Genomic DNA, 14,832 nt, shown 5'->3' on the forward strand with positions numbered 1-14,832 from the left:
AATTCAAGTTTATTCAAACTGAGAGTAGCATTACTAAAAATATCTTACGAATAGCAGACCAAAGTAATCGAACGTGGCCGCCCGTTGGTGACGTCACAGCCATCCCCGTCCGAGATAACGTTGGTAGGTGCGACGTGTTATCTTCTGGAGGGAAAATAACGTTAAGATGGATTCGACATACCCTATAGCTGCTGCTACAGGGTGGAGGGAGTATCAGGACCCGAGATCTGTCCCGTGAATCATCGAACGGACGGTTGGGATGGTGGGAAGAGTACGGTAGGTTAGGTTATCATCCAACACGAGCAAGCCACACTATACTGGTCCGAGAATATTCCTCGGGCGGGTGTGAAACGGTGCGATAATAAACTGAAAAACGATCTGTATATATGACTTTATTAGTTCTGTTAGCATTATTGCACAGAGCTTGCATGTTTGTGTGATTATGTAGGCCCGTGAAGACAAAATATGCACCCTTTCTCCCAAACGATAAGATAGCGCAATCAGTACCAAGGACACAGTCAATTTCAACACAACACGAATTCTTCTCTCGTTTCTTGCTCTGAAACACACATGCCTCACTCTGTTCAAATCAGACTCGGGTACGTCTGCGTATAAGATAAATGAGTTCCTCCCTTCTCATGACGGTTTTCATGGATGCTTGCTGTGATATTCATGTTAATGAGACCATCAATTTAGCACGCGTGGCTGGACGCTCAAGCCCACTTGGTATGCAGCCACAGTGCCTCTCATTGAAATCAGACAAATCAGAATGGACAAGCCTCCTGCGTTCAGATCGCTCGTCATAACTCGTTTAAAAAAATAACGGATAAACGTGTGAACCAAGGAACTTGGACTTCATAATCAAAGTTTAGTGAAGCTTTAATGGTTCAAAATTATGGCGGCCATCTTTTTTTCTGGAGGGAAGGACCGTGAAATGCCACAGATGGAGACCAGTGGAATAAAAGAATACTAAACAGGTATTGCTATGGCCGAGAATCAATTTATTGTATAACATTTGAAACATAGTATGTAGTTGCATGTTGAAGCAGTCTACATATTAGCAAGATACAAAATTGCCATAAATGTTGTATTCATACGCCTAAGCTATAAACGTTGGATAGTGTCTACGCAAATGGTTGGGCCACGGTCAGAGGATTACCAGTTATCGCCGAGACGCCTGGCCCAGAAGATTGCCGAGGTCTCGTCAATTATTCACCTCACGTCAGTCTGCCGTCACAGCCGGCGAGCAAAACAAGATGTAGAAAAAAAACGGCATAGCAGAGTAGGATGGGCAGATAGCTCCGCTATGGCCATGCCTCGAATCTGCGGTCATCAATACCGTGTCGGTTCTGGCTTACATGATCTCCCGTGGCCATTCACCATCAAAGGTTTATGCGGTCAAAAGCATACCCAGATGGGGTCATGTTTTAGAGGACGTCCGGGTGAATATTGCGTCGCCCTGGGGTGATATGTAATATAGTACTGTGAGAACAAAAAATAGATTTAACTCTATCCTGTAGACTCACGTTTGAACATGCTAAAATCGAATTCCGCAAAAAGGTTGTCGACATTCCGCGATTATCTCCTGACTATACTTGTGGGGAGCAGAGATAAAGATGAAGGTAGCTCCTCCCGGACTGAAGCACTCTTCTCGACGCAGCTCTCTTTATTGCACAAGACAACGCAATAAAAATGTAACGTGTAAATGGAAGCAAGAATCAACGAGTCATCGGGGAAATAAAGCAATTGGAACATCAATAGACTTACAAATAGCGCATGGGAGGGGGGCGGCAGTGCTGTAACAAACGTATCTACTGTAGCACACAGCCACCGACAAGGATAATGAATGTGGACAATTTACCAGGCGTGCCGCCGAGAAAAGTAGTGTGGATAAACCCAGAGGGAGGCTTTTAGATAAAACAAGTCTCATATCCGAAACATTACAACGTCAGGCGCTGCCAAGCGAGAAGACGACACATCAAATCTCATCTACACAACGAGTATTATTGGTAGGGTCGGAATACAACATCGTGGAAATACGGATTGACAAGAACATTACCGACATTGGTGATATGAAATTTGCCTGTATATTGTCATTGCAATGAGCGCAGAAGTTTAAATTTTCGGGGTTATGACTATTTGGGGGCCATGGTTCAGATAATCACCGAACTATCAGTAATTGCGTGTTTGATTTGATGAGTGAAAATCACATTTTGTATTAGATCTAGAACCGGATCTAAACACTTCAGTGTCATTTCCAAAGCATGTATAAACAACAATAAAGATGCATAATCTATCTTGACGATAACACATTACAAACGATTTCGATAATCATCTTTGGATCGTAAAATTGTACACTGATTGCGAGAAATGGCCTATTGGAATCCCTTAATCACAGGTAAGTCATCAAATTAAGTACCCTTTATAGCTAGCTCGATATTTGCTTTTGCACGTGATTATCACGTGATAAAGCGCACGGGTCCATAGTACTAGTTTGAAGCAGTGTTTACCTGAAGGGAGTAAAACGGACTTGACCGGAAGTTCCGCTGCAGTGCCATAGAGAGCCGCTAGCGGACCCAAAATCTAATCATTTCGAGGTCTCATCAAGACCTTCCCACATACCAAATATCATCGATCCATCCATGCATTCTCGAGCTATCGTGTTGACAGACAGACACACACACGAACGCTACCGAAAACATAACCTTCTTAGCAAATTAATGTAAAAAAAATGAAACACCACGTACAACAAGACATACAGACATTACTTCCGACGGCATAGAACTGAACATCATTCATCACATGTCAGGCATGTACAAATACATGCGTGCATTTCTCTCCTGAGTTACTATTTCAAGACAGTCTTGCCGTATAAACTCTTATGGACGTAATAAGAGTATCATTTGGAGAAAAAACTCACATCTGCAATCAGTAGACTTGCCTGTGAATAAGAAATAAGTTACATCTTACCTAAGGTATGAGTTATAAGATTTGAAGTAGCAATATAACTTAATACAACGAGAGTCTTTGAAAATGTTGAATTTCTACCTCGAAAGGAAAGAGGAATGAAAAAACGCAAATTTATTATGACAGCAAGGGTTTATTTCGTCCAGAAAATGGAACATGCATTCAAACATTTTTCATTCATGTATGGAAGTTATGGATATGATAGTCCCACTATCAAATAACGGAAAAACAACAGATGGATTCTAAAAACACAATCATAATTCATTGATAACTTTACAGTAGACCACATGGTAATATCATCATGAAGGGCAGCCGAGTCGATCACGTGACTCAAATGCCATTTTACGCTTTACACAGTCTATATTACGCTGCAGTTTAATGGTGAGTCGCTAGAGGACAGCAATGAGCAGTCCAACTCTGCACACAGATAGCAACTGAACTTGTCATTTTTCACGATAAACTAAGGAAGACCATGGAAAACGATCAGGAATGATAAAACGGTGATAAAAGTTGAGTGTGGATGGGAAGAGGTTTAGATGTTATTCCCACGCAGCCGGGGTCATCACCTGAAGGTCAGAGTGAACAAGGTGTTTGACCAGAGACCAGCAGGTGAGAGAAATTAGGGCAATGAGCTAGTTCGGAGTTGCTACTACGCATGTACAGTGTCAAAGGTAAAGGCCCCCGAGACGTGAACAAAACCCGTCTGGGTTTTGTTATGCAAATTGAAACAATGTAGAGACGGGCACTGTTTAAAAGCCGGGGCCTTCACCTTTGACACTGCACATGCGTAGTAGCAACTCCGAACTAGCTTCTAGGGCCATGTAGAGGTATTTGTGAGATGGTAGTATGGCTGTCATGTTGTGTTGTGTCGTGTCGTCATACTATGCTGTGTTTCCTTGTGCTGTGTTTCCTTGTGCTATGTTTCCTTGTGCAGTGTTTCCTTGTGCTGTGCTTTGTTGTGCTGTGTTGTGATTTTATGTATTCATGGGGTGGCGTTGGCCTGTGTTGTGCTGTGCTGTGCTGTGTTGTGTTGTGCTGCGTCGTGTTGTGCTGTGTTCTGTTGTATGTATGTATGGGGTGGTGTTGTCCTGTGTTGTCCTGTGTTGTGTTGTGCCGCGTCGGAATTGTGTTCTGTTGTATGTATGTATGTATGGGGTGGTGTTGGTCTATGGTGTGATATGATATGATATAATATGAAGTGACGTAATGTCGTGTGGTGGTACTGCGTCATTCAGTGGCAGTGATAATAAAACAGTTTGATACTGCTTGAATATAAAACTGCAGTACTGAACCATGCCGCGTGAGGCCCCCATTCTTGTCCGAAACCGTGGGTCTGAATGAAATGCTCTTTTCTGTTTTCATCCCAGCTGGTGATGATGTTTACAAACACCACCGTTTACAATGTTACCTATCGATGAAAACTACGGAACTGCAGCAAGTTATATCTCATGTACCGTAAAATTCCTATTTACGTACACACCCCTCCTAACGTACGCACCCCCTCTCCAGCATTTCGGTGGATAGTTAAGAGGTTGACATGATCATCCTTCCGATGATGTTTACCAGCTTAAAGGGTTACTGAGAAATTGTTTTTGGGTAGAAAATATCAAACAATTTAAATATATGTATTGTTTATTCTTTATTACTGTTTGATTGTGTGGTAGCATTCCACACTTCATTTGCATGAAGATGTACCGTACGTATACTCTCATGCTGATATGCAATTTTTTCGAGGAAGAACCCCTCCTAACGTACGCCCCCCGACTTTGGTGTTGGCCTGGAGCACCTGCTTGCGACTTGAAAAGTTTAAAAAGTGCGTACGTAAATAGGAATTTTACGGTATACAGAATACTATCTTTACATTTTAGAGCATTGAGGATTAGAAACTGCACATTACAATATTCAAGTTGTAGCTGATATATCAAAAGTACATTTAGTTCAGTCATGGATAGATTTTCAATTTTACATATAGAAATTTCTAAATTTTTATTCATACATACAAATACTGTAAACGTTGAATTTAAAATGCCTAATCTTATTGTTGATACAAGTATATCAAAATATGAAATTTTTTTGTCTAATATTAGCGGTATAAGAAGATCATGTTTGACACAATATGTATGACATCCATAGGTCTTGCGGTCCTGCACTAAACTATGAGATTTGTTATGTTTTTGAACAGTAAACTATGCAGCTCTCCGTGACGAGAAGATATCCAAGAGACCGTGTTGGATCACGACATATTCAGTATGGTTACGTGCTAGGTAAAGTCTTAGGTGCCCACCTTACACATGTTAGCATTTAAGTAATTAAGTGCACAGGAATCATGAAAAAGATGGCTACACAAAATGAAACGTAAACCTACTTTTGAATGGTGTGCCACTTGTTCTTGTGTTAACATTGACATTAACATTAGTCTGTGTATTTGTCCTGTCCGACATAAGGTCTCCTAGATAGGTTTGAGTCAGTTCTTCGTCGTACTTTGCCCTCTCTACAGGATCGGACAGGGTCTTGTGTGCCTCTCCGATCGCCTTGAACTTCTTCTCCATGGCGATTTTCTCGTCCTCGCTCGCCCCCACGTGCTTGTCGGGATGACACTTCAGCGCCAACTTACGATACGCCTTCTTGATCTCGTCGGCCTTCGCGAAGCGTTCCACTCCGAGGATTTTGTAAAAGTCTGTTTGTTTGCTCAACTTCTGCTGCTGTTTGGCTTCACGGAGAAGTTTTTCGTTCTCAGGTGTCGGGCTCAGCTTCCAGAGGGTCTCGAAGTCTCGGATGGCTTCTTCGAAGCACTCGGTCTCCATGTAGCATGTGGCCCGACGAGAGATGGCTTTGACGTACGATGAGTCCAGCTCGATAGCTTTTGTGCAGTCCTGAATGGCGTCATTCAGTCGGCCCAGCTTGACACAAACTGCGGCTCTGTTGTTGTAGAGTTTGGCGTTGGTGAGCTTGTTCTGAGGGTCAATTGTGAGCGCCTCTGAATACACGTCGTATGCCTTCTGGTAGTCTCCAGACTTGAACGCAACATTTCCTTCTTCCTTCTTGCCTGCTAGCTGGCAGGATGTCTCCAGAAACGCCAGTGTTCTTTTATGGTCGGGCTCTAAGTCTAGAGCCCTGTTAAATTTTGTCTGGGATCCCTTCTCGTCTCCGTTGTAGTGAAGACAAAGTCCGTGAATGTACAAGGCGTCTGCGTTCTTGTTGACATCCAGCACTTCTTCCACAAGTGTCAGCGCATCGGTGTACTTTCCCTGTTTTACAAGTATCTCTGCCTTCATGACCTTGTATTTAGAACACATAGGTACCATTTTCACCATTTTGTCCACGTAGAACAAAACATGTCGCGAGGCACCCTTGTGGAGGTCCCTTTCCGCAACAAGTTGGAATTGAGAAATTTCCTTGGCGGATTTTAGCGCTTTTGAAAGTTCCTCGCCCCCGCCGCTCTGTTCCAGGGCGGACGTGTACGCCTTCACCGCCTCAGCAGGCCGACCGAGGGCCAGGAGACACTCGGCCTGCCGCTGGTATCCTGGGACGAACTTGTTGTCTACTTCGGTCGACTGTCTAGCCTCCGCCAGTGCGTCGGTGTACAGTCCCATCCCTATGTAACATTCACACCGGCCTGAGTAGAAACTGGAGAAAGTAGGGCACAGCTCTACGGCTGTATTGAAGTGCTTCAGGGCATTGTGATGCTGTCCGCAATTCAGAAGTGTGTTACCGAGTTTAGCAGCCTCCATAGCCTTCCTGTGATTGTTTAGAGTCGTTAATCTCGTCGACCGGGGCGTCTGTGGTGTGCCGGCGGCGCGGTGTGGCGAGTTGACCCGAAGTCGTTTCCCTGAGTTGTCCGACGACTCATACCGCGACGCCGACGACCAGGCCTTGCTGTTGGTCAGTCTCTGGTGACCACCATCGTCCGATCTTCTCTTTGTAGGTCTTTTAACCTTGTCGGTTTCTACATTCTCCTTGTCGTCTGCTAGCTCAGTGGTGGTTGACATTTTGGCACAGTCGCTCAGCACTGTATCGCTGCTAGTCTTCTCCCATCAACGCCCCAAGTCTTCACTGACTAAGAACACTTCAGTTTTGAAAACGGGCCAAACCCTAACGGTTTTTCTTTCTGCGGTAACAGTGAACTCTCTCATTCGCTCGTCTGGCTTTTTGAACGTAAACAGTGCATGCATTTCGGGACAGTTGCCAAGGGAACGATCAGGTCGGTTAGAGCCTAGGGCACATTATTCCAAACCGCCAGACAGGGTGGACTAACCGCTTTGTTTGTGGTACTTTATGTATGTCGAAGGTCACAGATGGCTTGTTTTCAAGCATTCTATCGCCTGCATGTCTCGAATATTTAACGAAGCCCTGTATACACACAGTCTAACGGAAACCCCTTTAAAAAAAGAAGATAGCACGCAAAATAAACAAGGTCATGACCGCTTGTATATAGCTCTCTGATAGAGATGCCATCGCTATCTTATAAAATCCAGACGTCTCTGTAATTGCTTACAGGTGCAGCTCCGGTGACCTACCTCTCACGGAAATGTGACTTGTATGGGGTCTTGTATCCTGACACTCTGTTTCATTATCCTATTACCAACAACGGTGACTTCTAGATCTGAATTTCAAGGGTATTCTGATATCACCAGCAGCGCTCCGACAGTCAGGTGCTTACCAAAGGGGGCAAGGAGGCTGGAAAAACATTGTGTGAAAACAGACAGCCGATACTAAAGAAAATGACAACCAGAATAGCAACAAAAAGGAGCAAGTGTACTGTGCATATTTACTAGTCATTGCAGGTGTTGGCTTGTGGCAGCCATGACGTGGTGACGTCATAACGACTAGTCCCTACCATATATGGCTACGGGAGGCATGACGTCGAAGAAGCATTATCCAATCTCAAAATAACCTGTAATTGGCTTACACCAAAGATACATTAACATTCGTACGTGTCTAACGACCCTTTATGACCTCGCAGGCAGCAACGTAATTGACACGGATGTGACGACACACCTGGTCGTTACCATATATGGTCATGTTAGCAGGTAACCGTAGGTCGTGCATTACATCATGGCCGATGACAATATGCAATATTTTTATGACTTAACTATAAAAGAAGGTGATTGGATTCATGGTACAGTTCTGTCTGAGGGCACATTTCACCTTTGACGTTTCTTTCTGTTGGGATTGATGTATAGAAAAACTTAGAAAGGGTAACTACTGTTAACCCAAAGAGATGCATCGATGTTAGAAAACGTGGGGCTCTGTGAGAGGTTTGTTACGCTGCTACTTTATAAAAATCAGTGTTCTTGTATTTTATTGATCAATAGAATTCATATCAATGTTTTAATTCTATAGTCTGACTTTTTATACATTTCGTTCCAACTTTTACACTCCAGTTTTTGTGTGATTTTGCTAGGCCGGAATCCAACAAATTTCTCCTATCGTAGTATACTAGTAAACTTCACTAAATGATGGAGCAATTTTCTGCTAATATATGTCGTGAATCCTGCGTAATAATTGTTTTAATAAATGTTCAGAATACGTGATCGTCAAATCGAATCTATTAGGGATGACGCATCATTTATTTTCAACGTAAACTATATACAGAGGCCCCCTTGGTAGCCCTCTCAGAATAACGCCAGGAGCAATGCCTGATGGTCTGCCCTGTCTAATGGTTTGGAATAATGTGCTTTCGTCCAACCCAGAAGTCGCCATGGTAACGGGGTCATTTGTTCGACTGGTTCCTGACCAAAAAAGGAGAACGGATTAATCGAGGGTTCACGCACACGTCACAGTGCCAACGGTTGGGGATAGGCCGACGCTTTAAATTTCGGGGGCCGCTTGGCTGCGGCACTTATCCACACACACGGACAAGAGACCACACGATACAAGAAGAAGCTCAGAAAACCACTCAATGCCTGTTGTGATCGTATCCCACAGTATGGAGAATATCAACACACCTAGGAGATCAAGGAAGAGACCTTCGGAGTCGGACGATTCGACTCCTGTCGGGAAAACAACGCTGAGCCATCGGCCCTGGTCGTCGGCCACGATTTCGTCGCCGAGCGGGGCAGAGAAGCGACTTCGGGTGGACTCGCCGCTCCGCCCGACCCGGGCCAACACGGCAGAGACACCCCGGTCAACCAGAAGCTCAACTCTAGTCAACCAACGCAAGGCTGCCGAGGCGGCTAAACTCGGAAATACGCTTCTCAACTGTTGCCAATATAAGAACGCCTCCAAGCAGTTTAGTGCAGCCCTGAAACTGTGTCCGACGTTTCCTAGTTATTACTCCCGCCGGTGCCAATGTTACTTCGGAATGGGACAATTTTCTAAGGCACTAGCAGACGCCAAGAGTTCGACAAAGGCTGACTCAAAGTTCGTCACAGGCTACAAGCAACAAGCAGAGTGTCTCGTGGCCATGGGACGCCCGGGAGAGGCCGTGAAAGTGTTGACGGTGGCAGACGGACTGAACACCGGGGACAAAGAAGTTTCCAAAGCGCTGCAGTCCGCCAAGGAGATCACAAAACTTCAGCGTCTAGCAGAGCGAGACCTTCAAACGGGAGCAGCCCATGTGGACAAACTGATGAACTTGGCTCCCTTGTGCATCAAATACAAGGTCATGAAGTCAGAAATATTCATCCAACAGAAAAACTACGCCGAAGCACAGGCCATCATTGAAGACGTTTTGGAAGTTGACGAGACCGCAGACGCTTTCTACATTCACGGACTTTGTCTCCACTACAGTGGGGACGAGCAGGGCTCGTACAGTAAGTTTGATAAAGCTCTGAAACTGGAAAAACATCACACAAGAACACTGGCGTTTCTGGAGACGTCCTGCCAGCTAGCAGCCAGGAAGGAAGAAGGAAACGTCGCCTTCAAGTCTGAAGAATATGAGAAGGCGTACAACTTGTATTCAGAGGCGCTCACAATTGACCCTCAGAACAAGCTCACCAACGCCAAACTCTACAACAACAGAGCCGCAGTTTGTGTCAAGCTGTGCCGACTGAATGACGCCATTCAGGACTGCACACAAGCTATCGAGCTGGACCCATCGTACGTTAAAGCCATCTCTCGTCGGGCCACATGCTACATGGAGACCGAGTGCTTCGAAGAAGCCATCCGCGACTTCGAGACCCTCTACAAGCTGAACCCGACCCCTGAAAACGAGAAACTTCTCCGTGAGGCCAAACAACAACAGAAATCAAACATGCAGACGAACTTTTACCAAACTCTCGGAGTGGAACGCTTCGCGAAGGCCGACGAGATCAAGAAGGCGTACCGTAAGTTGGCGCTGAAGTGTCATCCCGACAAGCACGTGGGGGCGAGCGAGGACGAGAAAATCGCCATGGAGAAGAAGTTCAAGGCGATCGGAGAGGCACACAAGACCCTGTCCGATCCTGCAGAGAGGGCGCAGTACGATCGGGAACTCAGACGGGAAGAACTCAGAGAAACCACCATCAATGTGAACGTCAATGTCAACGTAAATGTCAATGTAAACGGCCAAACAAGGAGTTCTCCTTACAAAAGCCGATTTACTTTTCACTATGTGTAACAGCGCACAAACATGTGTTGAAATTTGTATATATAACAGCTTAACAAATGTCTTGTACAGTTTTGATACTCAAAAAGAGTTGATGCCAATGTTGCATTATACTGGTGCTTCTCATTGCAATCCAATAAATCACAACTCTGATGACTATAAACAGTATCTGTCTTTTATTCAGTGATAGATATAATAGTGCTAAATGTATAGACCACAGGAAGAATAGCTGGAATATCAAGTTACTTGTGGATCTGAATGAAGTCATATATATATATATAGAGAGAGAGAGAGAGGGGGGGAGAGAGAGAAAGAGAGAGAGAGAGAGAGAGAGAGAGAGAGAGAGAGAGAGAGAGAGAGGGGTGCATCACATCATAACCAATAGGGGGAATGAAATACAGCTGAATATTGTTTCTATTGATAGTTTGTATCAGAAAAATGTATCATGAAGTTGCTCTATGGTATGAAGGCTTGGCAGAGTTAGAGAGATATTGATTATTTCTGCAGAACTCGTGTTTGACTCAATGGGATTTGGGTCTAAAGTTAGTGGTATGTCTTAAACACATGTTAGGCCACACCAATTTAATTCTATAGAATATATCCTCTGGACACCCTTAAGCTAATGCGAGAGGGTGAAAAAAATCCAGCAAAAAATGCTGCTAAAATGTCAAAACCACAGAAATACAGAGCTGGTAACACAACCTGAACCACCAAACAAGAAACAAGTCTTTATTTGTATAATTTAAAGCGGTACGTTGGTGACGATCCAAGGAGGCACACTATCTTGTTCTTCCTCCTTCAAAAAATGCATTGGGTTTTGCGGTATAACATAACGAGTTTTACTGCGAGCCCGCTCATATTGGCCTTTTTTTGTGGCATTATGAGTCGGCTTTTTAAAAAAAAACAGTCGAAAATTAATGAGCGCGAGGGCGTCAGTCATAAAATCAAATCAGTGTAGCCTTATCATTAAACTTGACATGAGAGAATTTCACGAGCAAATCTTATTACGCCTAGCTTCTAAATATATACCACATTACCGATAACAAAAAATATGGAGGATGGGCTGGTGAGGCCACCTACACATGTCAGTGTAACAGTTAAAATATAGCGTGTGGGTGCTGGGTGTGGAGACGTGCAATGTCTATAATGAGTCATATCTAAGACGCTCAGATGTTTATACACGTGTAGTTGCCCTCAAGGTCAAGCACCGAGCGGAATGTGTAGGTGTCAAATGTTCAGCAAAAAGGCTCTGTCATGACCTTCACAAAAAGCCTTCACAAAACGTGGCAGATCGTTCCACTGTATTCTTGTCAGGAAGATTTCTACATCCATTGTGATTTTGATTGATACTGTATATTTGCATTATTAGTTGGCATGTGTAATATAGTTTGTTAGTTGACATTCGTGACATCAATTCAAATTGATAGGTAGATACAAATGATGAACGAATGATAGGCTTAGATTAAGAAAGATAGGAAAAGAGTGGATAGAGTTGGGGTTGTACATAGAGAGAGAGAGAAAGGGAGGGTGAGAAAGAGATAGAGGCAAAAATGAATGAAAGAGGGGGAGATAAAAAAGGAGGGGAGAAAGTGTTATTTTGGAAATGGACATAATCGTCAAATCATCATGAATGTGTGTATCGATAATTGAAGGTCATTAATGCCTACATGCTTTGATAGAAAGGCCATCTACCAGAATAGTCTAATTACAGGACACTGCTTACCACATATGACATACAACACCTTCAGTCCATCGTAAATAAAGTGTTGACCATATATGGCAAGAACGCCATATTGACTTTCCATATATGGTCACGAGTGGGTCAGAGTTGACGTCATGGCGACCGAACTATTAAGTGCTCAATGTTAAACATTCCTTTGATTTTTTTTTGGTCACAAATCCTCTTCAGACATTGATTGTGTCATAATGCGTCTCATTCATTCGGAGGAATGGAGGCAAAGATACCAAATAAGTCTATATTGAGGCCAGGCAACGTTGTGTTCCAACGATTTGCCCTGGGGCTGTGAGCCAACACAATTGTTACCTGGGTAATTATGCCGACCTTTGCGTCTTGTTTACGTTCAAAAATGGCTGCTGAGCCAATGACGTTTGATGTAAAGCGCGTCATTGGTAATTAGCTAGGGTGGGTCGACGGCTTTAAATTGTTGCGTCCTGTAGTGGTGAAGCATTCGCTCTTCGACCAAGAAAGAAGAAGCTACAAGAACGAACCACAAAATCAGCCGAAATGCCGACCATTATTGAACTCCCAGACGACTATGAGAACATGGACACCAACGACAGCATGACCTCTACCGAATCGCTAAAGAGAACTTCGGAATCGGAGGACACATCGACCCCTGTGGGTCAAACGACAAGCCACTGGCCCTGGTCGTCTGCCTCCGTCCTGTCTACGGGCCGCCCTGGGAAGCGTCCTCGGGTCAACTCGCCCCACCGCTCCGCCAACACAGCCGAAACGCCCCGCACAACCAGAGCTGCAACCCTCATCAGCTGGCGGAAGGCGGCAACAGCTGCAAACACCGGTACAAATCTGCTCAACCGTCAACATTATGAAGAAGCTCTAGAAAAATTCAACGAAGCCCTAGAACTTTGCTCGACTTCTTCAAGCTATTACAGCGGCAGATGCCAATGTTACCTTGGAATGGGCTTGTTCTCCGAGGCGCTGGCGGACGCAAAGCAGTCGACTGAAATAGACAGCAAGTTCGTCCCGGGATATCAGCGGCAAGCCGAGTGTCTCCTGGCCCTCGGTCAACCCGCAGATGCCATAAAGGCGTACACGGTCGCCCTTGAACTGAAACCCGAAGACAATCAGATCACAGAGGCCCTGAAATCCGCCAAAGACCTTTCACAACTTCAGTCGCTCGTAGAAAGGGATCTGCCTAAGGGTGTCTCTCGCCATGTTATGTTCTACGTGGACAAAATGATGAAGATTGCACCGTTGTGCACCAAGTACAAGGTCATGAAGGCAGACATCTTCGTCCAACAGAAAAACTACGCCGAAGCACAGGCCATCGTCGAGGAAGTTTTGGAAGTTAACGAGACCGCAGACGCCTTGTATGTTTACGGACTTTGTCTTCACTACAGCGGTGACGAACAGGGCTCTCAGACAAGGTTTGAAAGAGCTCTGCAGTTGGAGCCCAACCACCAGAGAACACTGGCCTTTCTAGAAATGTTCTCACAACTAGCTGACAAGAAGGAAGAAGGGAACGTTGCCTTTAAGTCTGGGGAATATCAGAAGGCATACGACTTGTATTCAGAGGCGCTCACAATTGACCCTGAAAATAAGTTGACCAACGCTAAACTCTACAACAACAGAGCCGCAGTTTGTGTCAAGCTGGGCCGACTGAATGACGCCATTCGGGACTGCACACAAGCTATCGAGCTGGACTCATCGTACGTCAAAGCCATCTCTCGTCGGGCCACATGCTACATGGAGACCGAGTGCTTCGAGGAAGCCATCCGAGACTTCGAGACCCTCTACAAGCTGAACCCGACACCTGAGAACGAGAAGCTTCTCCGTGAGGCCAGACGGGAACAGAAGTTGAGCATGCAGACGAACTTTTACCAAACTCTCGGGGTGGAACGCTTCGCGACAGATGACGAGATCAAGAAGGCATACCGTAAGCTAGCACTTAAGTGTCATCCCGACAAACAAGTAGGATCGACTGATGATGTTAGAATCGCCATGGAAAAGAAGTTCAAGGCAATCGGAGAGGCACACAAGACCCTGTCCGATCCCGTAGAGAGGGCGCAGTACGATCGGGAACTCAGACTGGAAGAGTTCAGAGACTTTATGTCCGATGAGCCCGATATCAATGTAAACGTGGACGTGAATGTTAACGTTAACGTAAATCTCAGTACAAACAACACTCCATACAAAAGAAAATTTGTATTTCACTTTGTATAACTTCACTGTTGGTAAGCATATTATCACTCAATGTTAAAAGACACATTGTCACATCTTTATTATGTAATCCTAACAAATGTAGGTTGCTGGCGATCTGCAAATCATTCCTGCCAACACATTGTGTCAAAGTCAAACAATAAATGATGATCATGAAAATGAATAGTCTATGTTGTTTCCTTTTGCGGTGTAGACAACGGCTGTGGTGGAAAGTAAAATACTTAACTATCAGAGTTACCACGTTGGGCTTAGACTAGATATACATAGCTTCCTGTCCTAGCATAAGTTGGGCTATATACTCACCTCCAACTAGGAATACGATGCATTTTGCAAACTGTAACGTTAGATAGAGGAAGAGCTAGCAAACCCTCTGTGGAAAAATATCCATCACTGAAACAGCAAGGAAACATGCTGC

At 44.6% G+C, this 14,832-nt stretch overlaps 3 pseudogenes; 2 read left to right on the forward strand and 1 right to left on the reverse strand.

Moving 5' to 3' along the window:
* Positions 1-4,708: 4,708 nt before the first annotated feature.
* On the reverse strand, positions 4,709-7,494 carry LOC136427699 (dnaJ homolog subfamily C member 7 pseudogene; annotated as a pseudogene).
* Positions 7,495-8,869: 1,375 nt separating this feature from the next.
* LOC136426890 (dnaJ homolog subfamily C member 7 pseudogene) lies at positions 8,870-10,507 on the forward strand (annotated as a pseudogene).
* A 2,158-nt stretch (positions 10,508-12,665) lies between these two features.
* Positions 12,666-14,580, forward strand: LOC136427700 (dnaJ homolog subfamily C member 7 pseudogene; annotated as a pseudogene).
* Positions 14,581-14,832: the final 252 nt, after the last annotated feature.

This window comes from Branchiostoma lanceolatum, chromosome 2, assembly GCF_035083965.1.
Source record: "Branchiostoma lanceolatum isolate klBraLanc5 chromosome 2, klBraLanc5.hap2, whole genome shotgun sequence".
Lineage (NCBI taxonomy): Eukaryota > Metazoa > Chordata > Leptocardii > Amphioxiformes > Branchiostomatidae > Branchiostoma > Branchiostoma lanceolatum.